General features: G+C 34.5%; 1 protein-coding gene across 2 annotated transcripts in view; it reads right to left on the reverse strand.

The window, feature by feature from the left end:
* Positions 1–19,657, reverse strand: part of xirp2b (xin actin binding repeat containing 2b) — a 134,259-nt gene extending 114,602 nt beyond the window's left edge. The window contains exons 1-3 of one of the 2 annotated variants that reach the window (XM_051119185.1): positions 19,537–19,656; positions 19,262–19,378; positions 6,457–6,548 (exon numbers count right to left, since the gene is read on the reverse strand). The gene's annotated coding sequence lies outside the window, so the exon portion shown is untranslated. Of the gene's footprint in view, positions 1–6,456; positions 6,549–19,261 lie in introns of both variants that reach the window. The other variant, XR_007828419.1, reaches the window with a different exon arrangement.
* Positions 19,658–26,802: the final 7,145 nt, after the last annotated feature.

Raw genomic sequence — 26,802 nt, forward strand, 5'->3', positions numbered from 1 at the left:
AATCACATCAACTTGTGGAAAATGGGCATCCGATGACCCCTTTAAGCAATAGTTCATTATTGTCACTGTACAATTTTTTGTGTTCGCCAGTTTGCCATAAAACACAGCAACACACTGTAATATAGAACGTAATGCAATACAATATAATTTTATGAATATGAAATCACGTATTTCATAAAAAAAGACACTGTCATCTGATTATGAGCATTTTAAAATGTAATATAATCCAGTTACGAGTACTAGTTTTTGGAATCTGATTATGTAATCCAGATTATGTGTATCAGTTACTACCCAGGCCAGTACTGCTTGTTATAGTAGTAACCAGCTTTCACTAGTACTCATGGTGTTACTCACATTTCTGACACAAACATACCACGGTTTAGATCCCAAAGTAAGTCAGATTAAGTGAACTTGCTTTAATGTGGTAACCCAGAAATCACTTTATTTTCCATACAGAGGCGCAGCTGTGTTACGCAGCAGAAGCGCTGTCAGTGCGAAAGCTCACCGCACACATGCCGTCGCAGTTACGCTCACTGTGTGAAACAGACACAGATTGTATAACATAACGGACTCGACTGCGCTCTGTGCTGTAAACATGGATGACGCTGACTTGAAACACACTAATTTTACAGGACAGGAGGACCCAATGGAGCGCTGGACAAATTACTGTGAAAAACACCTTCACGTTTGGAGGACTCACGTCAGGTGCTTCATTACAGCTGGCTGTCGCACACACTCATCTCCTGAGATTAACCCACATGACGGCTGCATGTCAGGAGTCCTGGCTGCCCACACACACACACACATACACAGGTGTCTCCTGCACTCAAAACTCAAACAAGATAACAATCTGCCATCTCCTGGAACATTCTGTGGAAAATCCTGCTGTTTTGGGTGCCGTCACACATAATGGCAAGAGACATCGATTTGAAACCAGTGAATTACGAGAAAACAAGATCTGTGTGTCACAAAACTATGGAAGGAACAAATGGAAAACAGCAGCTTTAAAAAGATCAGTCTGTGGTGAGCAATACTAGGGCTGAAACATTAAACAAAATTTGTTTTAAAAAATGTATTTAATATATTTAACTACATTAAATATATTAAAATATTCAATATTTTTAAGCCATACTAATCATACAAGCTTCAAAAGACATTCAAGGTGCTTCTAGCCACACATTTATACAAGTATGCATGGATGATAAGTAGTTAAGTGTGTACCAGACATCTCAAGACATCCGACAAATTGCAGCACTGAAACATTGATGATGATTTCATGTTTGTCGCTATAATCATTGCCATATTTTATAGAAAAAATATAGTAATGAAAAAAATGCAATGTGAAAAATACTCATAATAAAGAGGTGTCCAAAATGTCTTTATACAGTTGAGGTCAAAAGTTTACATACACTTTGCAGAATCTGCAAAATGTTAATTATTTTACCAAAATAAGACAGATCATACAAAATGCATGTTATTTTTTATTTAGTACTGACCTGAATAAGATATCTCACATAAAAGACGTTTACATATAGTCCACATGAGAAAATAATAGTTGAAATGACCCTGTTCAAACGTTTACATACACTTGATTCTTAATACTGTGTTGTTACCTGAATGATCCACAGCTGTGTTTTTTTTTGTTTAGTGATAGTTGTTCATGACTCCCTTGTTTGTCCTGGACAGTAACCTAACCCTAAACTGCCCACTGTTCCTTAGAAAAATCCTTCAGGTCCCACAAATTCTTTGGTTTTTCAGCATTTTTGTGTATTTGAACCCTTTCCAACAGTGACTCTATGATTTTGAGATCCATCTTTTCACACCGAGGACAACTGAGGGGCTCATATGCAACTATTACAGAAGGTTCAAACGCTCACTGATGCTCCAGAAGGAAACACAATGCATTAAGAGCTGGGGGGGTAAAAACTTCTGAACAGAATGAGTGTTGATGTGTGCATTTTTCTTATTTTGACTAAATATCATATTTTTTTCATTTAAAAAAGTTTTCACCCCCCGGCTCTTAATGCAACGTGTTTTCTTTCTGAAGCATCAGTGAGCATTTGAACCTTCCATAATAGTTGCATATGATTCCCTCAGTTGTCTTCAGTGTGAATAGACGGATCTCAAAATCATACAGTTATTGTTGAAAAGGGTTCAAATACACAATAATGCCGAAAAACCAAATAATTTGTGGGACTTAAAGGATTTTTCTAAAGAACAGCGGGCAGTTTAACTGTTCAGGACAAACAAGGGAGTCATGAACAACTATCACTAAACAAAAAAAAACACTGCTGTGGATCATTCAGGTAACAACACAGTATTAAGAATCAAGTGCATGTAAACTTTTGAACAGGGTCATTTCAACTATTATTTTCTCTTGTGGACTATATGTAAACGTCTTTTATGCAAAATATCTCATTCAGGTCAGTACTAAATAAAAAAATAACATGCATTTTGTATGATCCCTCTTATTTTGCAGATTCTGCAAAGTATATGTAAAGTTTTGACATCAACTGTAAATGTCTGATATGCCAACCACCATACATTTAGTGATGTAATTATGTAATTATTTAAACTATATTAAAAATACTTACAAACTTAACTGTTTTCTATAATAACAGATTTTAAAATGTAATTTATTCATGTGATGCAAAGCTTTATTTTCAGCATCATTACTCCAGTCTTTAGTGTCACATGATCCTTCTAATATGCTGATTAACTGTACAAGAAACATTTTATCATTATCAATGCTAAAAACAATTGTGCTGCTTCATATTTTTTGGCAGCATGACACTTTTTTTTCAGGATTCTTTGATGAATAGAAAGTTCAAAAGAACAGCGTTTTACATCAACACTGATGAATTTTTTGGAAAGAATATGGCAAGAATTTTTGCTTATATCACCTCCCTCAAGTCTGTGCAGAGGTTCTGTATATCACAAGTGTCGATTACCGCTCAGAGATCCCAGAATGCCTGATGCAAGATCATAAACCAACATTCACAGAAACAGAAAGTATATTTAGCCTCGGCAGGTCGTATCCGACCGTCAGTGCTGACACCCAATCTCAGCCCTAAAAATCTCCAAAAGAGAAGCTAAATATAACAGTCAAGTGATGAAAGAGTCACGACAAGGACCAAGGCGTGACCTACATACGTTCTTTACATGAGGCCATCACCGCCACACAATGTGGGACAGTTCTTCACCTTCTTTTCTTTTCTGATCATTGAAATGACAGAGAATATTTTGCCCTACTTCAGACGACACAGAGCTGAGAAAATTCTGACAGAAAACATGAGAAGCTTCTTATCAAAGCTATGAGATGACAGACACGGCCAGAAATAAGACATCTGATATCGTTCTCTGACATCAGGGAATATGGGCTTGAACATAATGAATGCAAAAAAAATCATTTGTTTACATCGCTTGTTCATTCGCTCGTTTCCAAGACATTTGCTAATGCATGCAATCAACACCAAATCACTTAATGGACAAAACTCAGGCAGTTTTTAGAGGCAAATCAGTCTGATTTGATCATTTACAAAAATCTGCATAAAATTTACAACACTGCCGAACGCCTCAATGCATTGAGGATTGTTATGATATGATCCATGAAGTCATTATGAGTCGCAACCTATTTTTCTTCCATAATCTAATGGTTTTCCAAGTGAAATGTATGGCAGGAGTTGATGTTATCCACTGAAGATTGATTGGATTGTGAAGAGTGGAAGAGTGGGTGTTAATATATACCAGAAAAGAGTCAGATGATTGAATTTGTCAGTTGTTTCAGATGCACAGCAATTGTTACATATTTTGATTAAAAATTCCAAAAATAATTTTTGGGAATATCTTTGGAATCTTTGGATCAAAATATATCTTTCCAACGATAAATCTTTGGAATAACATGCACAATAAGACCAGCAGCATGTATTCACAAAGTAAACAGGATCAGTTTTGATTTCATGTTGATTTAAAGATCTCAAGAGGCTGTATGAAGAGCCTGAAGGTACAGCAAAAAATAAACTTTAACATTTCACACATTTAAAATCACTTACTACACAATTCTGAAGCATGCATCTCTCTAAAGGACGTGTTTCCCACCAGGGGAGGCTCTTGAAACCCCAAAAAAGAACTGTGAGGCAATGACTCTCACAAACATCACACTGACTCCATGTGGTTGAAGCTGGAAATGCAAAAGACATTCATTTCTGCATTTTCAGATTCCCAAAGGCTCAAAGGTTATTTTGCATTTTCATTATTTAATTGAATCAGAAAAAGTATTTGGTTAAAAATTTAACTGAAAAATTATACATTCCAAAATAATTTGTTTTAATGACAGCGGGACTGGAAATAATGAGAACCAAACCTGATGAACAAGATCAAAATTCTGCATTATTTGAGATACTTCAAAGAGCATTTTGTGCTTCAGTGGAAGCAAAACATCTGATCTTCAGTACAAAGAGTCATATGATCAGTGTCACTCATTTACTTACATTTAATTTGTCACCTAGAAATGGAGCAGTGTTGTTACTGGTAACTAAAACTATTAAAATAGAATTTTCACAACGTCTAAAACTTAAGAAAGTCATAGAAACTTAAATGAAAAATTGAAATGTCTCCACAACTAAACTGAAATAAAAAGTGGAAGTACTAACATGATTAAACCTAAAACTTAAATGAAATAAATAAATAAATAAATAAGTACCACAATTACTAAAACTAAAATTGAAACTATATCAAAATATAAAAACAGGCCATTCAAAATAAATTTAATAGTATATATGTGACCCTTTACCACAAAATCAGTTGTAAGTAAGTATCTGTACTGTAGCAATAGGATATGGGTTCATTATTAAATCATTAGGATATTAAGTAAAGATCATGTTCCATGAAGATAGTTTGTACATTTCCTACACTAAATATATCAAAACTTATTTTTTGATTAGTAATATGCATTGCTAAGAACTTCATTTGCACAACTTTAAAGGTGATTTTCTCAATGTTTTGATTATTTTGCACCCTCAGAATAAAAGTTTAAAAAAAAATTTGACTTCCCTGGTGAAAAAAACTGATTATGCCGATAGGTATGTTTTGATGCTGGTTTAAGCTGGTCCTTAGCTGGTTTATGCTGGTCATGTTGCTGGTCAAGGACAGCATAAACCAGCTAAGGACCAGCTTAAACCAGCATCAAAACATACCTACCAGCATATGCTGTTATTTTTACCAGGGTTATGACTGGTTTTGTTGTCCAGGGTCAAATATGGTGTAAGAAAATTAATTCTCCTAAGTAATTCTCCTAAGTAGTGTAAACATTTATTACTTATTGAAACAATGCTCATTTCTTCAACCAGCCCAATACAGGCTCAACCAATGGTGTGAGTGTGGGGGGGGGCGGAGCTATCTCTTAGACCAACCAATGGCAGCCAGGCAGTGGGAAGCAACGATGTAGGACAATTTTGAAGTTGGAGAAGAAAATGAGAATGTACCGGAATGTGTACCGGAATACACAGTACACGCAGAGCTAGACAAGACAAGCATTTGAGGTTAAAAAGTATATAAATTGCTTTTTTTTTTTTTTTTTTTTTGAAAATAACCAATCGTTACGCTAGATATGACCCTTCTTTAATGGCCGGGATCCCTCTGAGCCCTTTGAAGCTGCATTTAAACTGCATTTTGGAAGTTCAAACTCACAGGCACCATATAAGTCCACTATATGGAGAGAAATCCTGAAATGTTTTCTTCAAAAAACAATTTCTTTACTACTGAAGAAAGAAAGACATGAACATCCTGAATGACAAGGGGGTGAGTAAATTATCTGTAAACTTCTGTTCTGGAAGTGAACTTCTCCTTTAATGTAATGTCAGACCACACAAATAGGCATAAAAACCATTTCATCTTTGAATCAAAGAGACATCCATGCTATAAAACCGCTTATCCAGCCTCTGCTGCGACTGATTAACCATCACATGACCGTGGCATTACTTTCTAATCAGAAGCGAGGTAAGGTCTTGTGCTCTAAGTGAACGTCTGATGAAAATGGCATTGGTATAAGTGATCGTCGAGCCATCATTCACTTCCTAACGCACCGTGATCCTTCACCGACCTCCATCAACTCCAACTGCTAATTTGTCTTCATTAGACAATGCTTAAAGATCTATTTCCCTCTGAACCCATCAATCTGAGTCACGTTCAGTCTCTCTGCCATGTCTCACAAATCAGAATTAATCCCACATAATGCGCCGGCCAGACGAGAATGTGGATAAGAAAGACGGATTCATTTTCTTTGTAACACAATGTGCGGGAATTACCACAGTCGAAAAGTCATGTTGACACACAATCAATGCACAGCAGAAGAAATTACAGTTATCATCAAGCTCCATTTCGGATCGACGGAGGATTCCTGGCTAACGTAACGGCATATGTTTACTTGTTGCGATGCGTTCGGTCCTGTGCAATTACCATCAAGATGTGTCTAGATCTTCATTCTCCCGTGATGACCTTGATGCTGAAAAAGTCACGGTAATCAACCATCAGGAAGGTAAAGGCAGACCCTGGGGAAAAAGAACCAAAAAGACAAGACAGATTGCCACTCATTAAGATTTATGAATGAACCAAATGAGCAGGTTTTGGGTCATAGAGCTGTATAATTGAAGCGAATAAGACAGCACTCATGTTCTTATTGAAATAAATGAACGTACACTTCATAAAAGAGCCAGTGACTTCCTCTGACATCCAATAAAGACTCTAATTTGCTTATAATAAGAAAATCTTTAAAAAAAAACGTTTTAAATCAAATTGCAAATTAAAGGAGCAGTTGACCCAAAAATTAAACTTGTCATTATTTTCTCACTTCAGGACAATTTCTAAAGAATTTTCATAATGCTTGTTATACGACTGATCAAGCTCCAAAATGACAAAAGCACACCATAAAAGAACCAAAACAGCAGTTCATATGACTTCTGTACTATATTACAAGTCTTGAGAAGTCAAGTGATAACTTTATGTGTGAAACAGAGGTAAATATCACTATGTTACTAACATAAAGACTTTGACTGCAGTGCATGAGTCATTCAAACTAGGGGTTGACCGATTATCGGCCTGGACAATTAAAGGGGTCATCGGATGCCCATTTTCCATAAGTTGATATGATTCTTTAAGGTCTTAATGAAAAGTCCATAATATACTTTGATTAAAAATTCTCAATTGTTGTGTAAAACAACACCCTTTTGACCTTGTCAAAATCAGCTCTGCAAAAATCATCCTGTTCTGGTCGAGGCTACTTTAAATGTTAATGAGCTCTGCTCGCCCCGCCCCTCTCTTCTCTCTGTGGAGTGACGAGCCTGTTTACTTTAGCCGCATTTAGTCGCGTTTCACCGCTAAACTTGCTAACTAGCACGTCATTAGGAAAGGTAATTGCAGAGATTCATAAAAAAAAAACCTTATACTCACTTTTGCTGTAGGTGATGCTGGATCATAAATGAATTGCACGAACAAAGACGCGTTTATGTAGATCGGGAGGTGCATTCCTTTCACAAACAAATGTAACCCACTGGATCTTCAGTGGCTTCCAGCAACACAACACCTCAATCGCTCAATCAGAGATATTACAGGGAATTTACATCCCTGCTCCGGTATTCGAAACAGTGGAGGTGGAACTGTTACAGCTGATTTAAGGCGGGTCTGAGGTAAGACGCTCATGTCAATCAACTATCGTGGGAACGGCCTCCGTCGGTGTGACGCCACACCGACAGGCATCTGAGAATGGCATCCTTGCAAATCTGGCAAAAAAAAATGCAACACTTCCCTCAGAAAATTGTTCCAATTGCAAATGTTTTGGTATTCACGTGTTTTTGTTTGCACTGCAACAACACAAAAAAAAAACAGAGAGAAAAATTAAACTTCATAAAATTTCACAGAGAACAAAATTATTGGCACCTTGTCAAAATTATAAGAAATAATTGCTTTTCAAGCATGTGATGTTCCTATCATTTGTATTTAGCAAAATTTATGAAAAATTACAACAAAGAATTGTTCAAATGGTGAATAAAGAACCTTCCAAACAAATTCAAGCTGATCTACAGACACAGGGTACAACAGTGTCAGCTTGCACTATCCATCACCATCTGAATGAAAAGGAACACTAGGGTAGGAGACCCAAGAGGACACCACTGTTGACACAAAGGCATAAAAAAGCAAGTCTGGAGTTTGACAAAACTTATGTGACAAAACCACAGTCCTTCTGGGAGAACGTACTGTGGACAGATGAGACAAAAGTAGAGCTTTTTGGTAAAGGACATCATGGTACTGTTTACAGAAAAAGAAATGAGGCCTTCAAAGAAAAGAACACAGTCCCCACAGTCAAACATGGTGGAGGTTCAAAGATGTCTTTTGGGTTGCTTTGCTGTACTAGATGCCTTGACTGTGTGAACGGTATCATGAAATCTGATGATTACAAAAGAATTCTGGGGCCAGTGTCAGAAAGCTGCATCATGGATCATGGATCATGGATCTTCCAGCAGGGCAATGACCCGAAACACACTTCAAAAAGCACTCAGAAATGATTACAAACAAAGCGCTGGAGAGTTCTGAAATGGCCAGTAATGAGTCCAAATCTGAATTCCCTAGAACATCTGTGAAGAGATCTCAAAACAGCAGTTAAGAGAAGGCATCCTTTAAATCTGAACCACCTGGAGCAGTTTGCAAAAGAAGAATGGTCCAAAATTCCAGTTAAGGGTGCCAATAATTTTGTCAAGTGCATTTATTGGGTTCTGTGTGGAATTGTATCAGATTTGACTTTTCTTCTGTTCTTTTTGTGTTGTTCCAATGCAAACAAACAAAAACAAACAAACATGTGAGTACCAAAACATTTGCAACTGCAACAACTTTGCATAGCAAATTTTAACTTCTTGCTTGTTTACACTGTCAAAATGTAAACTATGTTACTGCAAAGCTCAATATAAAGTTAAATATGCAAGTACAGCACCTTGCGAAAGTATTCATACTCCATATCTTTTTACATTTTATGTTGCAGCCTTATGTTAAGCTGCTTTAAATAACTTTTTTTCCACATCAATCTACACTCCATACAACATAACGACGAAGCAAAAAACAGGCTTGTAACAGCTCTGCAAATTTATAAGAAATACCATTGCATAAGTATTCATACCCTTTTCTAGCACACTTGAAATTTAGCTCAGGATCATTCATTATGCTGATGTTACTATGTTTCAAGTGGAGTTAACCTGTGGCAAATTCATTTGAACGAGTATGCTTTGGAAAGACGCACACTTCTCAATAAAAGTGCAAAAAAAAGTTGAAAATGCATAGCAGAGCAAAAACCAAGCCCTGAGGTCAAATAACTGCCTGTAGAGCTCAGAGATAGGATTGTGTCAAGGCACAGATCTGGGGAAGAGTTCAGATGAGGTTCACAGAAGCATGTAGCCTCCATTATCCATTATGAAAGATGCTTGGAACAACTAGGACTCTTCCTAGAGCTGGCCTTCTGGCCAAACTGAGCAATTCATGGTGAAGGGCTTTACTTTGACTGGTGATCAAGAAGCTGATGGTCACTCTAGTTGAGCTCCATGATCATACATTCTGATGGGAGAAACTTGCAGGAGGACAAACATCACTGCAATAATCCACTGATCCGGCCTTTATGACGGGGTGGCCAAACTCAATCCTCTCCTCAGTGAAGACACATGAAAACACACTTAGAGTTTGCAACAAAGCACCTAAAGAACTCTCAGACTGTGAGAAACAATATTCTCTGGTATGATGAATCTCAATTCTAAGCATCATGTATTGAGGAAACCAGCCACTGCTCATCATCTGCACAGTAGCATCCCAACAGTAAAGTGTGCTGGTAGCAGCCTCATGCTGTAGGGCTGTTTTTCAGCGGCAGGGATTGAAGGACTCATCAGAGTGGAAGAAAAGTTCAACACGGCAAAATATAGAGAAAGCCTTAATGAAAATCTAGTGCTGAGCATTCAAAACCTCAGACTGGGCAGAAGGTTCACCTTCCAACAGGACAATGACCCTAAGCACACAGAAAGAGTAGCTTATAGACAACTCTGTGAATGTCCTTGAGTGGCCCAGCCACAGCCTGGTCTTGAACACAATCAAACATTTCTGGAGAAACCTGAAAATGCCTGCCAGCCCCCATCCAAGCTGGCAGAGCTTGAGAGGTGAAGAGGTGAGGAGAAGAATGGCAGGTAATTGCCAAATGCAGATTTGCAAAGCTTGTTGCATCACACCCAAAAAGACTCGAGGCTGTAAAGGTGCTTCAACTAAGAACTGCATTAAGGGTATGAATACTTATGCAATGTATTTATTTCAGTTTTTTTTTTTATTTTTGTTAATTATTTTGTAAATTACTTCTAAAGAGCAAAAATAAGGCATGAAAACACAAATAAATACAAATAAGTTTCCTGAATACAATTTTTTAAAGGCTGCATTAAAGAAAAATTCTCCTTAAACATTTCTCAGCAAAAAGGTCGACATGAGGGTCAGTGAATTATGACAGAATTTTCATTTTTGGATGAATTATTGCTTTAAGGTTTTCATGTCAGATGCACAACATAATAACGGTAGATAACTCAGGTAACTGCTGTCCACTACATGGGTGCACATTACAAGCCCTGCAGTGTGTGTTTGCTGCACTTTCCTATTCCCGCTGAGATCAGCCACAAACACATTTTTCCTGCCCTGCTAAGTCCTGACTTAAGAGGTGATAGATAAAGCTTTGTGGTGCAGAAAAACAGTTTGTTTATAATTAAGTTTGCTGTTAAGTCCTCCTCTAATCCTCCTTCATTCAAGGGTTCACAGCAGAACAGCAGTGTAATCCTTTGACAGCAACTCAACCTCAGCAAACTGGTAATTTAAGACCAGCAAGTTCAAAACTGACCACAGCATGTGTTCCAATTCACATGCTCCCTGTGAAGTGTCCACTGCTCCCTATACACTGAGTAGGGGATATCAAAAAGCATTTGCTTCACCTTACATAATTAGGAATAAACAAATAGATAAATAAAAATAAATATGAATGTAAATAAATAATATTAATGAGCATATTAATGATCTATTATTTAAATTCTAATATAAAACATACAATAATACTTTAATTATATATGCATTATTATTACATCATTCATTTAAATAATTAATATATTAAAATAAATTACAGAATTTTTCATACTCAAAAACATTTTCTTTAAAATCTTGTCTTAAAATGCTGCCAATGTAGGCAGCTAACTAGGTTTTGTAACAGATCCGATGATTACATTATTAGTTTTGTAAGAGAAACCAGTTGTACCACAAGAGATCGACCATAAACTAATGAGTGCAGTTGTTAAAAAAAATCTCCTGAGCATACTTTTATATTTTTATTTGTGTTATAGCCAACTTTCGAGTTTTTAAAGTCACTTAGGAGTAGACATATGCCCTCTTATTGATCAGTTAGACTCTTTAATTGCACCATCTAGGCACCAGAGACACATAAAGCAGTTGTAAAGCTCTACACTGAATGAATCTCTTGCTGTGACCGTGAATTATGATTCGAAGCGGTTCGTTTCATGCCTCCCCTAATAAGATTTCACTTCACAAACACAAGCCCCCACCAAGAGCACAGAGAAATGACTTGCAGATAACTCTAAAATGGCTTTAGTGCAAGAGAAGGCGCTCCGTTCCTGAAAAGGATCAATAGCCTTGCAAAAAATACCCTGTCAAACAAAGTAAAACACAACTCTGCCGTTTGAAAAAGTCTCCACCGAGTGGAGAGGAATATCACAGTCATACTTCAACAAAACTCTTGCATTTCATCCTGTTATAGTTCCCATTTGGAAGAAAACGGCATCTCTTGGAGCGGTTCGCATTTGCTTAAAAATAAAAATGGTGCTCATACTAGCATAGCTTTTAAGGGAATAGTTCATCCAAAGAATGAAAATTCACACTTTATCCACTCACTCACTCTCAGGTCGTTTCAAACTTGCATGCCGTTATTTTTCTGTGGAGCACATTTTGAACATTTTACACATCTACCAAGCTCCAAAAAGGAAAAAAAAAAGCCCAATTTAAGCAATTTATCATAAAAGTAACACATAAGTAGCATGAAAGTAGTCCAACTTATGCTCTGTATTCTTAGTCTTCTGAAGCCACATGACAGACATATGACCAAAACAACTTTGGTTTTTGTGTGTATTGAAATCAAATGCAATTTTAAAAATGCTGTTTTTTTCAGCAGTGCAAATTTTTTACTTTAACACAATGATGGCTCTCAAGCACATCTGACAAGCTACAAAAATGGGAAAAGCACCAGTTAAGCACCAAATTTTATGTGTATCATAATCAAATGCAATGCATCAGTCTGAATATTTAAATAAATAATAACAAAATGTGTTATCAGAGAAGTTTTTGAGTGACTAACAACTAAATTTCAGTGTTTTCCTCACACAAAATTTTTAGAAATGTGCTCTGCTGAAAAAATACCAGCATTTTTTAAATTGCATTTGATTGCAATGCACACAAAAAAAAAAAAATCAATGTAGTTTAGGTTATATGTCTCTCATGTAACTTCAGAAGACTCAAAATATAGAGCACAAGTTGTATGGACTATTTTAATGCTATTTAGATGTTACTTTCATGATAAATAGCTTAAAATTGTGCTTTTTCCTTTTTGGAGTTTGGCAGATGTGTGAAGTGTTCAAAATGTTCTCCACAGAAGAAATAACAGAATGCAATTTTAAAACATCAGGATATATAATGTCTGGGGGAAAAAAAACATCTGTATTACAACTTACAAATACAACAGCTTCCACACAATGATAGCTCTCAACAAAACACATGCTGTTATTTTTTTTGTGGAGCACATTTTCACCATTTTACACATCTACCAAACTCCAAAACGGAAAAAAGCACAATTTAAGCAATTTATCATAAAAGTAACCAATAAGTAGCATGAAAGTAGTCCAACTTATGCTCTGTATTCTGTCTTCTGAAGCCACATGACAGACATATGACCAAAACAACTTTGGTTTTTGTGTGTATTGAAATCAAATGCAATTTTAAAAATGCTGGTATTTTTTCAGCAGTGCAAATTTTTAACTTCAACACAATGATGGCTCTCAAGCACATCTGACAAGCTACAAAAATGGAAAAAGCACCAGTTAAGCACCAAATTTTATGTGCACCAATCAAATGCAATGCATCAGTCGATTTTAATTAATAACAAAATGTGTTATCTGAGGAAGCTTTTCAGTGACTAACAACTTAAATTTCAGTGTTTTCCTTACACAAAACTGTTGCTGTATTTGGTAGCTGTAATACAAACGTTTTTTCCAGACATTTTTCAGACATTATCTACTCCGATGTTTCAAACCTGCATGCTGTTATTTTTTTTGTGGAGCACATTTTGAACAGTTTACACATCTACCAACCCTAAACTCCAAAAAGGAAAAAAAGCACAATTTAAGCAATTTATCATAAAAGTAACACATAAGTAGCACACAATGATGGGTCTTAAGCACATCTGACAAGCTACAGAAATGAATAAAGCACCATTTAAGCACCAAATTTTATGTGCACCAATCAAATGCCATGCATCAGTCTGAATATTCAAATGAATAATAACAAAATGTGATATCGGAGGAAGCTTGAGTAACTAACAACTTAAACTATTAAACTATTGTTGTATTGTATGTAGGTGTTTTTTCAGTCATTTTTCAGACATTATCTACTCTGATGTTTCAAACATGTTATTTCATTATGTTATTTCTTCTGTGGAGCACATTTTGAATATTTTATACATCTGCCAAGCTCCAAAAAGGAAAAGCACAATTTAGGCGTAACATATAAGTAGCATAAATGTAGTCCACACAAATTATGCTCTATATTCTGAAGTCTTCTGAGTCTTCTGAAGCTACATGAGAGACATATGACCAAAACAACATTGTTTTTTGTGTGTATCGCAATCAAATGCAATTTATAAAATGCTGCTATTTTTTTCAGCAGAGCACATTTTTCAACTTCCACACAATGATAGCCAATGATAACCACCCTTTAAGCGCCATTTTATGTGCACCATAATCAAATGCAATGCATTAGTGTGAATATTCAAATGAACAAAATGTGTTATTAAAAAATGCTGGGTTTTTTTAGCAAAGCACATTTCTAACTTCCATACAATGATAGCTTTCAATAAGCACATCCGACAAGCCACAAAAATGAAAAAAGCACCATTTAAGCACCAAATTGTATGTGCACCATAATTAAATGCGATGCATCAGTCGATTCTAATGAATTATAACAAAATATGTTTTCGGAAGGATGCTTTTCAATGACTAACAAATTAAATTTCAGTGTTTTCCTTACAAAAAGACGGTTGTTGTATTTGTAAGTTGTAATACAGATGTTGTTGTTTTTTTCAGACATTAAATACCCTGATATTTCAAACTTGCATGCTGTTATTTTTTCTGTGGAGCACATTTTGAACATTTTATACATCTGCCAAGCTCCAAAAAGGAAAAAAGCACAATTTAAGCAATTTACTGTATCATAAAAGTAACACATAAGTAGCATAAAATTAGTCCATACAACTTATGCTCTATATTCTGAGTCTTCTGAAGCTACATGATAGACATATGACCAAAAAAACATTGTTTTTTGTGTGTATCGCAATCAAACGCAATTTATAAAAAGCTGGTATTTTTTCAGCAGAGCACATTTTTCAATTTCCACACAATGATAGCTCTCAATAAAATACATCTGACAAGCTACAAAAATATATAAAGCACAATCTAAGCACCAAAGTTTATGTGCACCATAATCAAAAGCAATGCATCAGTGTGAATTTTCAAATGAATAATAACAAAATGTGTTTTTAAAAAATGTTGGTATTTTTTCAGCAGAGCACATTTCTAACTTCCATACAATGATAGCTTTCAATAAGCACAGCTGACAAGCCACAAAAATTAAAAAAGAAAAAAAAAAAAAAAAAAAGCACAATTTAAGCATCCAATTTTATGTGCACCATAATCAAATGTGATGCATAAGTTGATTGTAATGACTAATAACAAAATGTGTTATCGTAGGATGCTTTTCAGTGACTAACAAATTAAATTTCTGTGTTTTCCCCTCACAAAAAAAATGGTTGTTGTATTTGTAAGTTGTAATTCAGACATTTTTTTTTTTTTCCCATACATAAACACCCTGATGTTTTAAACTTGCATGCTGTTATTTTTTCTGTGGAGCACATTTTGAACATTTTATACATCTACCAAGATTCCAACAGAAAAAAAGCACAATTTAAGCAATTTATCATGAAAATAATATAAGTAGCATAAAAGCAGTCCATACAACTCTATATCCAAGTCTTCTGACGCTACATGAGAGACATATGACCAAAACAACATGGGTTTTTGTGTGTATCGCAATCAAATGCAATTTTAAAAAATGCTGGTATTTTTTTTTTCAGTAGAGCACATTTTTAACTTCCATACAATGACAGCTTTCAATAAGCACTTCTGACAAGCCACAAAAATGAAAATGCACCATGTAAGCGCCAAAGTTTATGTGCACCATAATCAAATGCAATGCATCAGTCTGAATATTCAAAAGAATAAGAAAAGGTGATATCTGAGGAAGCTTTTCAGTGACTAACAACACTCGCATTTGCAAGTTGTAATATAGGTGTTTTTCAAGACATTTTTTATACATTCGCTATTCTGAAAAGGTACAAAAAATAAAAAAAGCAGTTTAGGCACCAAATTGATCTCAAGTCCATACGACTTGTGCACTATATTCGGAGTCTTATGAAGTTTGAGCAAAATAACATTGTTTTTTGTGTGCACTGTAATTGAATGCAATGCACCAGTCTTAATAATCAAATAAATATTATCTGAGATTTTCTGCGATTTTCTACGATTTTCTGCGACTAATGACTTAAATATCAGTATTTTCTTATGACTTGTAAGTTGTAATATACGCATTTTTTCAGACATTATCTACTCACTCTCCTGTGATGTCAAACTTGCATGCTGTTTTTTTCAGTAGAGTACATTTTGAACCACCACATAATGATATTTCTCAATAAGCACATCTGACAAGTTACAAAAAAGAAAATAAGCTCCATCTAAGCACCAAACTGATCATTAAAGTATTATATAAGTAGCATAAAAGTAGTTCATATGAGTCTTCTAAAGCACATGAGGGCAAGCAAACAATTATAAAATGTGCGTGTGAACGATTCCGTTAAGTATAAGATATTCAGAACTGTCACAACTGTACAGAACTTGAGTGAATAAACTCGCCTCACTTCACTCTCAATCTTGACTTAAGAGTCTTGTAAAAAGCATGAACAAGAGATGTTTCACTTCAAACTCTCGCTGAATGCTAAATCAAGGACACAGGTCTTGACCTGAGCTTCTTTACACTGTTCAGCCATCAAGTAATACCGATGTATGTTCAATGCTGCTTTCATTTAAGCTTCCATTTGTTCAGACAACTCCATTTTGAGGAGTGCAAGGTCACGTCCTACCTCTGTCACAACATACACATCACTGAGCAATAATGAGGGCAGAGGTTTTGGGAATTTTTTTCTCTTTAGATTAAGAAGAGAATGATGAAAGCCTGAGATGACTCTCTTTCTTTCTCTCTCTCTCTCTCTCAACAGCAAGGGACCTGAGCTGCATTTAAACTCTACATTTCCATAAACGTTTATGGAGTTTCGCTACAACGCACCGATATTAGAACAACATCTCCCTCAGACTCGGCGACACTTTGCAATGAAATCCCTCGGGAGAGGACGTGAACCGTGCTCTGGCTTGCCTTAGTTACAGCATGGTTTTATAGTCTCTGTGCAATTGGACGTGTTCTAAAGGTCTAATCAACACACTTTCCCTCTCTTCACGAGAGACACGTTTAATTGGCAAATGGGCCAAGGCATTACAGCAATGCCAGATTTAATATTATCCCGTCAAATGTTACCACAGTCCGAGAATACTGATGAGAACTACAAAGAAACAAAAGAATCCAAGTGAATGAAAGGAAAGTGAGATAAATAGCCGTTATCTTGATAAGCTGGTATTGATTGGTGGATAGGCAGAATATATACATATACATACTGATATGTGTGCATATATATGATACAGTCACACGCATATGTACAATATGATAGACATGACCTTCCAACTGATATACATACAGTATATGAACATTACAGATGGATAAATAACCAAAGACAGCTTGATAGATAGATAGATAGATAGATAGATAGATAGACAGAACCAAAGAGCGATACAATAGAACAACAGATAGAATGATAGAGAGAACGACAGACAGACAGACAGACAGATAGATAGACAAAACAAAATACAGAACAACAGACAGAACGATAGATAGAACAATAGATAGATAAACAGACAGACAGACAGATAAATAGATAGATGACAGACAGACAGACCCAAAGAGTGATACAATAGAACAACAGATAGAATGATAGATAGAACAACAGACAGACAGATAGATATACAAAACAATATATAGAATGACAGACAGAATGACAGAACGATAGACAGAACAATAGATAAAACGACAGATATAAATAGATAGATAGATAGATAGATAGATAGATATACAGACAGATAGATATAGTGCCAAAGAGCAATATGACAGAATGATACAATGACAGATAGAATGATAGATAGAACGTTAGATATAGTGCCAAAATGCGATATGATAGAATGATAGAGAGAACGATAGAACGACGGATAGAACGATAGATAGAACAATAGAACGATAGATAGAATGATAGATATAGTGCCAAAAAGCGATGATAGAATGATAGAAAGAACAATAGAACGACAGATAGAAAGATAGATAGAACGACAGACAGAACGACACATACAACGATAGATAGAACGACAGACAGAACGACAGATAGAACGACCGATAGAACGATAAATAGATAGACAGATAGATAGAACGATAGACAGAACAAACGATAGAACGATAGACAGATAGACAAAACAATATATAGAATGAAAGAATAGAACGATAGATAGAACGACAGATAGATAGATAGATAGATAGATAGATAGATAGATAGATAGACAGATATAGTGTCAAAGAGCAATATGATAGAATGATAGAACAACAGATGGATAGAACGACAGATAGAACGATAGAACGATAGATAGAACGATAGATATAGTGCCAAAAAGCAATATGATAGGACGACAGAGAGAACGATAGAATGACAGATAGAACGATAGATAGAACAATAGAACGACAGGCAGAGTGATAGACAGAACGACAGATAGATTGATAGATAGAACAAACGATAGACAGAACGAACGATAGATCGAACGATAGATAGACAAAACAATATATAGAAAGACAGACAGAACGATAGATAGACAGAACGATAGATAGAATAGAAAGAACAATAGATAGATAAACAGACAGACAGACAGATAAATAGATAGATGACAGACAGACAGATCCAAAGAGCAATACAATAGAACAACAGATAGAATGATAGACAGAACAACAGAGACAGATAGATAGACAAAACAATATATAGAACAACAGACAGCATGCTAGTCAGAATGACAGAATGATAGAACGATAGATAGAGAACGACAGATAGACAGATAGACAGACAGACAGATAGATATAGTGTCAAAGAGCAATATGATAGAATGATAGAACAACAGATAGAACGATAGATATAGTGCCAAAAAGCGATATGATAGGACGACAGAGAGAACGATAGAATGACAGATAGAACAATAGAACCATAGATAGAACAAACAATAGATAGAACGAACGATAGCTAGATAGATAGATAGATAGATAGATAGAGCCAAAAAGCGATATGATAGAACGACAGAGAGAACGATAGAACGATAGATATAACAATAGATATAACAACAGAACGATAGAACGTTACGAATGCATCGCTCTTAAGAACGATAGAACGATATATAGAATAGATGGAATGATAGATAGATAGATAGATAGATAGATAGATAGATAGATAGATAGATAGATAGATAGATAGATAAAATGACAGAACAACAGAACGGTAGAGCGATAGATGCAACAATAGACAGAATGATAAATACTGCAGATAGAATGACAGATTGATAGATAGATCCAAATATATCACATATATAAAGAGCTAGAAAGATGGACAGATGGGAAACAGAGATAGACAGATAAACATACAGATCATACAAACAGACAGCAAACCCAGCAGTACACACACCTGTTGATGATGTGCAGTTTTCAGTAGTTAGCAGCTCTCAGTTCAGTGTTAGATTCCGTATTCTCTGTCGGCCTTCCAGGCCCGCTCTCTTTCTCCCATCACCTCTACCACAGCACACTACAAAAAGACAAAGACAAAAAAAGAAAGTGAGAAAGAGAGCGAGAGAGAGAGAAGGCCAAGGGATTGGAGCTCTGAAGCAATTAAAGCACTTCCATTTTGTGATTGAGTTTCCATTGTTAGGAAACCAAATCGCTCTCTCGCAGAACGCTGGTCACCTGCTGAATGTCAAGAGACATAAACATGGAGAGAGAACGGGCGTTTTGCAAACGCTCCATCAATTGTTCAGCCCGAGGAGTGTGTTTTGCTGCTGACAGGAATAAATGAAGAGTTTGATGGACGGTTTGCACAAACAGAGATGATTGAAGCACACTAGAGAAGCCGGCTTTATCTAACGGTGATGATTTATTCAGTAAAGTCAGTGTAATGTGAGCGTGTAATCCAGGTCTCCACATGCTCTCAGGTTTCTGTATCCTATTCAGGAAACCCTAATGACTCTCCCCTGCCAAACAACCGCTTAAAGCTTCATGCCCATCACTGCTGTTCAAACTTAAGATGTTGACAGTGAAAGTGAATCATTCACTGGCTGCACAAAGACTTGGAGGTTACTGCTATGCATGCAATTAATTATTTATTTGGACATGCTTATAATGATATGAATGCTGAGGTTATTTTATTGATGTTATGAAGCTCGCACTATGGGCCTCCGAAGCCTCAGGCCGTGGCGCTTAAGGCTCCAGGGCTTCTCAGGTGAATGCAGTTCAAGGTTACAGTGAAAATGCATGAACAGGGACGCAAGTGAATTCCATTAATATACATGCAATTTCCATCCATTAATCAAAACTGCAGAGAATCAACAGCCCTGAAAAGCTGGCATCAATTAATCCCAACCTTCTCTCCCACAGCACACATTGAGCTGTCAAAATCGCATCTATTTTATTTTGCCCGGATTCCAATTAAAGCATCACATGATATCTACAACCAACACAATCACCACATGAGCAAATCAAGCTGCTAAAAACATCTCATTCGTTTCCAAGGAGTTAATGCATGCGGGATAATAGTATCACTATGAATATATTCACAGATTATGATTCACAAATGCATAAACTAATTCATGTTCACATATTACAATTCACAAATATACTATTCACTGATGCTTATTCACAAAAATATAATTCACAAATTCAAAACATGCTGTACAAACACACAGTTCACACATTTTAAAAATGAATAAAAATACATACTATTTACATGTGTTAACTAATTCACATTCACAAAATATGATTCACAAATTACAAACTGACTCAAAAACAAAGTTCAGTTTTAATTTTTTTAATATTTAAGAACTGATTATGATTCAATTTATGAATGCACAACAGATTGATAAATGCATGATCTAATTTAATATAAAATTCTATGATTCAAAAATGGCCATAAAAATACTATTCACGTTACCTAATGCACATTAACAAAATATGATTCACAAATACACAGTTCACATTTTGAAATGTTTTAAAATGTAGGAACTGATTATGAATCATAATCTACTTTACATTACATTTTTAGGATTCATAAATAAACAAAAAATACTATTTACATATGTTACCTAATGCACATTCACAAAATATGACCATTTAAATTGTTTTAACATTTAAGAGTGGATTATGATTCAATTTATGAATGCATAATAGATTCATAAATGCATAATGTAATTTAAAATTATTTTTTTTACAAATGCCCATAAAATATTATTCACATTACCACATGCACATTCAAAAAATATGATTCACAAATGCAAAAGCACAAAGTTCACACATTCTTCTGTGAATGTGCATTAGGTAACATATGTAAATAGTATTTTTTGTGTATTTATGAATCCTAAAATGTGAATGTAAAGTAGCTTATGATTCATAATCAGAGCTGATTATTGAACCTGCATTTGCAAATCACCAAATATATTGATGTTATGGTTGTTTTTGTTTATGCATGAATTGATTAACAGAATTTTATTTTAATTTCACATTTGCAATGTAAAATTTTATATATATATATATATACACTACCATTCAAAAGTTTGGGGTCAGTACATTTTTATTGTTTCTTTTTTTTTTTTAAGAAATTAATACTTTTATTCACCAAGGATGTATTAAGTTAATAATTAAAAGTTTATTAAAAGTTAATAATAAATAATTTACATTGTTATAAAATATTTATATTTTGAATAAACACTGTACTTTTTAAACTTGTTATTCATGAAAGAATCCTGAAAAAAAAAATTACAGGTTCCAAAAAATATTTGACAGCACAACTGTTGATATTATCCAACACTGATCATTCTAATAATAAATCTGCATATTAGAATGATTTCTGAAGGATCATGTGACACTTAAGACTGGAGTAACAGCTGATAAAAATTCAGCTTTTCATCACAGGAATAAATTCTATTTTAAAGTATGTTAAAATAAAAAACATTATTTTATATTGTAAAAACATTTTGCAATATTATATTACTTTTTTTTTTTATTTTTAATCAAATAAATGCAGCCTTGATGAGCATAAGAGACTACTTTAAAGACTATTACAAGTCTTACTGACCCCAAACTTTTGAACGGTAGTGTATATATATATATATATATATATATATATATATATATATACATATATATATATATATATAAATATATATATATAAAATACATATCTCCCCAAACTGTGTGCATCCCTACAAAAAAAATGGCAAAAAAATAAATAAATAAATGAAAATAAGAAAATAAAGTGAGATGTTATCCAGCATAGCTACATTCAACATATGACTAATGTTGTGTCAGGCTGCACCTGTTCTGTGATGTGTCATTCACTTCACACATAATTAACAACAAAATCAAATGCGATACCTTTATGATGTCGTCTTTCATTGCAACCGGTTCAAACCTCGGCACAGTCAAAAGCATTATCTTCAATGGCATTAGAGTAATTTAAGTATTTGGAGAATGTGTGAATATAATCATTTTGGGAGTAGTCTGATCCCATAGCAGCCCACCTCAGGAGAGCTCATCTGAGCTAATAAACATCACTTAAGTTGAAGAGAGCTCACCCTTTTCATTTAGCATGCACAAGATGCAGCTGCGCCTTTAGCGCAAACAGTGAGACTGTGAGTGAATGAATTGGGGAACACAGAGACTAGAGGCCATGATCTGAATGCAATACTAGTAAATACTGCCAACTATTCATTTTTAAATAGACAATCAACACAACACTACCAAAAAAATACAACAAGTTAACTGTAATTTGTTTTCTGTTAATGGAATGTTTTATGTCAAATTGAGTAGCTCTTTTTAATCGAAAACGAGTATAAGATAAATTAATTTAATGAAATCAATAAAATGAATTTTTATTGAATGAAGTTATTATTCAACTGTACTGTCACATCACCTCACGTGTGTGCACAATTAAAGTTGCGATAAAACGGAAGTGACAACAGATCGTTTATTCTACATTGTGGTGTATATCCCACTGAAACAAATTATTGAAAAAAATAAATTACAGAAAATAAAATAAACAAATAATTTTTTAATGTTTTTAAAAGAAGTTTCACCAAGCCTGTATTTATTTGATCCAAAGTACAGCAAAAACAGTAACATTTTGAATTTTTTTTTTTAAAAAAAAAAAACTGTTTTCTATTTGTTTACATTTTAAAATGTAATTTATTCCTGTGATTTCTAAGCTGATTTTTTAGCATTCTAATATTCTGATTTGCTGCTCAAAAACATTTATTTTATTATTATTATTATGTTGAAAAAAGCGGAGAAGAATTTTTTCAGGATTCTTTAAGGAATAGAATGTTCAGAAGAACAGCATTTATCTGAAATAGAAATCTTTTGTAACATATAAATGTCTTTATCATCAATTTTGATCAATGTAAAAAATCCTTGCTAAATTAAAGTATTGATTTCTTTTGAAAAAAAATAAAAACATTTATACTGACTCCAAGTTTTTGAATGGTATAGTGTACAATCTTACAATCTTACAACTGTTTTAAATATTGATAGTAATAAAAAATGTTTCTTGTACAGCAAATCAGCATATTTGAATGATTTCTGAAGGAAATCACAAAATTACATTTTAAAATACTTTTAAATAGAAAGCAGCTATTTTAAATAGTAAAAATATTTCACAATAATACCACAATTTTTGATTAAATAAATGCAGGCTTGGTGAGCAGAAGAGACTTCTTTAAAACACTTTCAAATCTTACTGTTCAAAAACTTTTGACTGGTAGTGTATGCATGAATGAATCATTCACAATAAGATCATTAAGATGCATTCGGGAAAAAAAAGGGAAAAAAATCAATTTGATGCCAAATTTAACAATTAAACCTTTTATTTATTGATTTATGTATTTATTTATTATTTGCTTCACTATGATATCTTTGATAGAAAATACTGGTAGTAAATAGAAGTTTAATTAATTCAATTAATTCAAAATTAACTGAAAACACCTTAAGTTGGAGTTATTGTTCACATTTTAGTAATTACGTACACTATCATTTATAAATAATAACTTTTTTTTTGCAAACTATAATATTTTTTGTTTATGCTTCCGTCTTGTAATTGTTTCCGTCAACAATAATTATTCATGCAGTACAAATATGCAACAATAAACATTTCAAATAGTAGTATGCCACACTGCTGTCACATAACATCACTTACATGCATGTTTAATTTCATGTTTAATTTATCTCCAGTTATTTTGTATACTGAATGCTATGTTGAGTTTAAAAAACATGACTTAACTACAAAACAATCAAATAATAAAATAGTAAAAATATTTTGCATTTGAATATTTTTTCCAGTGCATGCAGTCAGTTGAGAACATTCAATGTATTTAAAAAATTGCACACGTTGCACAGTATACTAATTGCACAAAAGAAAAGTAAGGGTATTGGTACACCATTCCAAAAATAGCCATGATGACATCAATGCAGGGCCATTGACAAGTTCAGAGACCAGCAGGGGGCGTAACAAATCATCCCCAGAGCTTCCTTGACAAAGCTTTTTACTTAGTGAAACCATAAAACCTGTTATAGCTCCCATTAAAATAAAGCTACATCATAAAGCACTCACAGTTAAGCAACTGACATGTCCCATAAATTCTATACTAACAGTTAAGATGCATGTCAGAAACGAGCTCAAACAAGAGTCTCCAGTGTCACTGCTGGTGATTCTAGTCAGGGACACATGTGAGCACCGGCAGCACTGTTGCTAGGCATTACCTTGGCTGGCACAGGTGCGCTTTCGTACTGTAGGTATTATTTTTAGCCTCGGTGAAATCAAAGGAGAGACACTTTTTTGCACGCTCAAGGTCCCAAGCAGATTAAGTATGCCAGCCTGAATGTCAATTTTAAACAAAGGTAATTGGAGAGCGGTGCAGTCGACCGTGGCCATCCGCACAAGTGCGGCTATACTGTTCTTTTCAGTTCGACAGATGAATCGTGAAATGAAAGGTTTGCTTAAAATCGGGCTGTAAACATGTTACATGCTGGAACTGTAATTATGCGGTATCACACTGAAAGTGAATTTCATTTTTAACGAGGCTGATTTGCATAAAATAATTGGGGACAATGTCCACTAGTGTTTAATGAAATTTAGAGAACATTTAATTCTCAGATTGGATGAGTGACAAGTCGTGGTAATGGCTATAAATACACATCTGTAGACGCACATTCTATATTAATGAGCAAAACTGTGACATTGCTTGGCAACTGTAACAACCTACAGTTAGACTAATGAATTTTGGCAGAATAATTGTTCTGATTATTAATACATTTTATTATTTATTAATAGTTCTAAGACAAGCATTTTTATCACTAATGTAAAAACCGGAGATTTTCATGCCAATAACAATAACTACAGCACTTACTATAACCATACATTTCAATAATCTTTCCAGTTCTATGAGAAGAGCATACATTTATGCATTTAGCAGATGCATTTATCCTAAAAAGACTTACAATTCTAACCAATAACGACACAGAGGAACATTATAGGAATCACTTCTCCAGAAAATCTGCTGTTAAACACAAAAAAATATGTTGGAATTTTGCAGATTGACAGCTTTAACAAAAGCATATACCATCTATTAACAACCTTGTAACTTACAGTGGGTCTGCCATTAAAAAGATCACAAGTTACGGTTAAAAGTCAATTCCTGTTAAGAGAAAATGAAAGAGATTTTAACTTCCAGAACCCTGTTGCACTCTATAAGCACTTAGAAATATCCTAGCAACGGCATTCCATTTAAACTTAAAAAAACCTTGAGAAACTGAATAAGACATGACAACACAGTGAAAAAAGCAAAAGAAATGAAAAAAAAAAAGGGTTTTAAAATGCATTGTGGGGCTTTTTAGAGACAATTTTCACAATACAGCCCAATAAATTACACTAGATTGAGACACACCATCAGCAACGGCATAGCAACAACCAGGGGCATTTCAAGATTTGAAAACATCCGGGGCTGGTGGCAAAACATCAGGGGCTAGTGGATGGGAGCTCACATCATACTTACGTAAGATTTTGTTAGACACAGGTGAGTGAACTTGGATCCTTGTAGGGAGGTCCGGGGGCATGCCCCCCATCCCCCCACCCCCGCGGGGGAACATTAGCCTATGTTCAGTGTGCAAATTGAACAAAGAAAAGAAGTCGATGACCTGACTCACTTCTTCTTCTGATACTCTGAAAACATTGAATCATGAACTGATCGTGTGAGCAAAGTCTTATTGTGCTTTCGGTTTTAGTTCATTTGACAGATACTTTGCCAAAGCAGTGGCACAAAACAATGTTGTTACACTTTGAAAAAACAGTAAATAGTAATCACTGCAAATAGCAAACATATCAAAGTATTATAACAAAATTAAAACTTCACAAAAATACATTACACAAACAAAATAATAAATTTGATAATGCATTTACAACTGCAACAAATATTTGCACACAAAAATAGGGCCCCATTTTTTTTTTTTTTTTTGAATGCATAAAACAACTTTTATTTATTTCTACAACAGCCTTATGAAATTCAGTGTTGTGTATTAAAATTTTTCTGGTTATCAAATAAAGGCATAAAATTATACATTTATCTTTTAATTATATAATTTAATTATATCATTTAAATAATTATTTAATTAAAAATTAGTTTTGGCAAAAAGATGGAAGAAATATTGTGTAACAAAGTTTTATTAATTTTTCAACTAGTAGTAGTAGTAGTAGTAGTAGTAGTAGTAGTAGTACTGTACGTACATTCTACTGAATGATAGTAATATATTTCTGGCACAATGTCTACAAGCTAAACCAAACTTTTATTTTGATGGGTTGCCGTGAATACCTTTAAATTTCTGTGAGTATATGACCCTGGTTTTACTCAAATGAAACTGAAATGCTCACAGCATAGTACTCTGAAAGCAGTTCTGGCATTTCTTTTGGCAGAC

Source organism: Labeo rohita, chromosome 9 (genome assembly GCF_022985175.1).
Source record: "Labeo rohita strain BAU-BD-2019 chromosome 9, IGBB_LRoh.1.0, whole genome shotgun sequence".
Taxonomy (NCBI): Eukaryota; Metazoa; Chordata; class Actinopteri; order Cypriniformes; family Cyprinidae; genus Labeo; species Labeo rohita.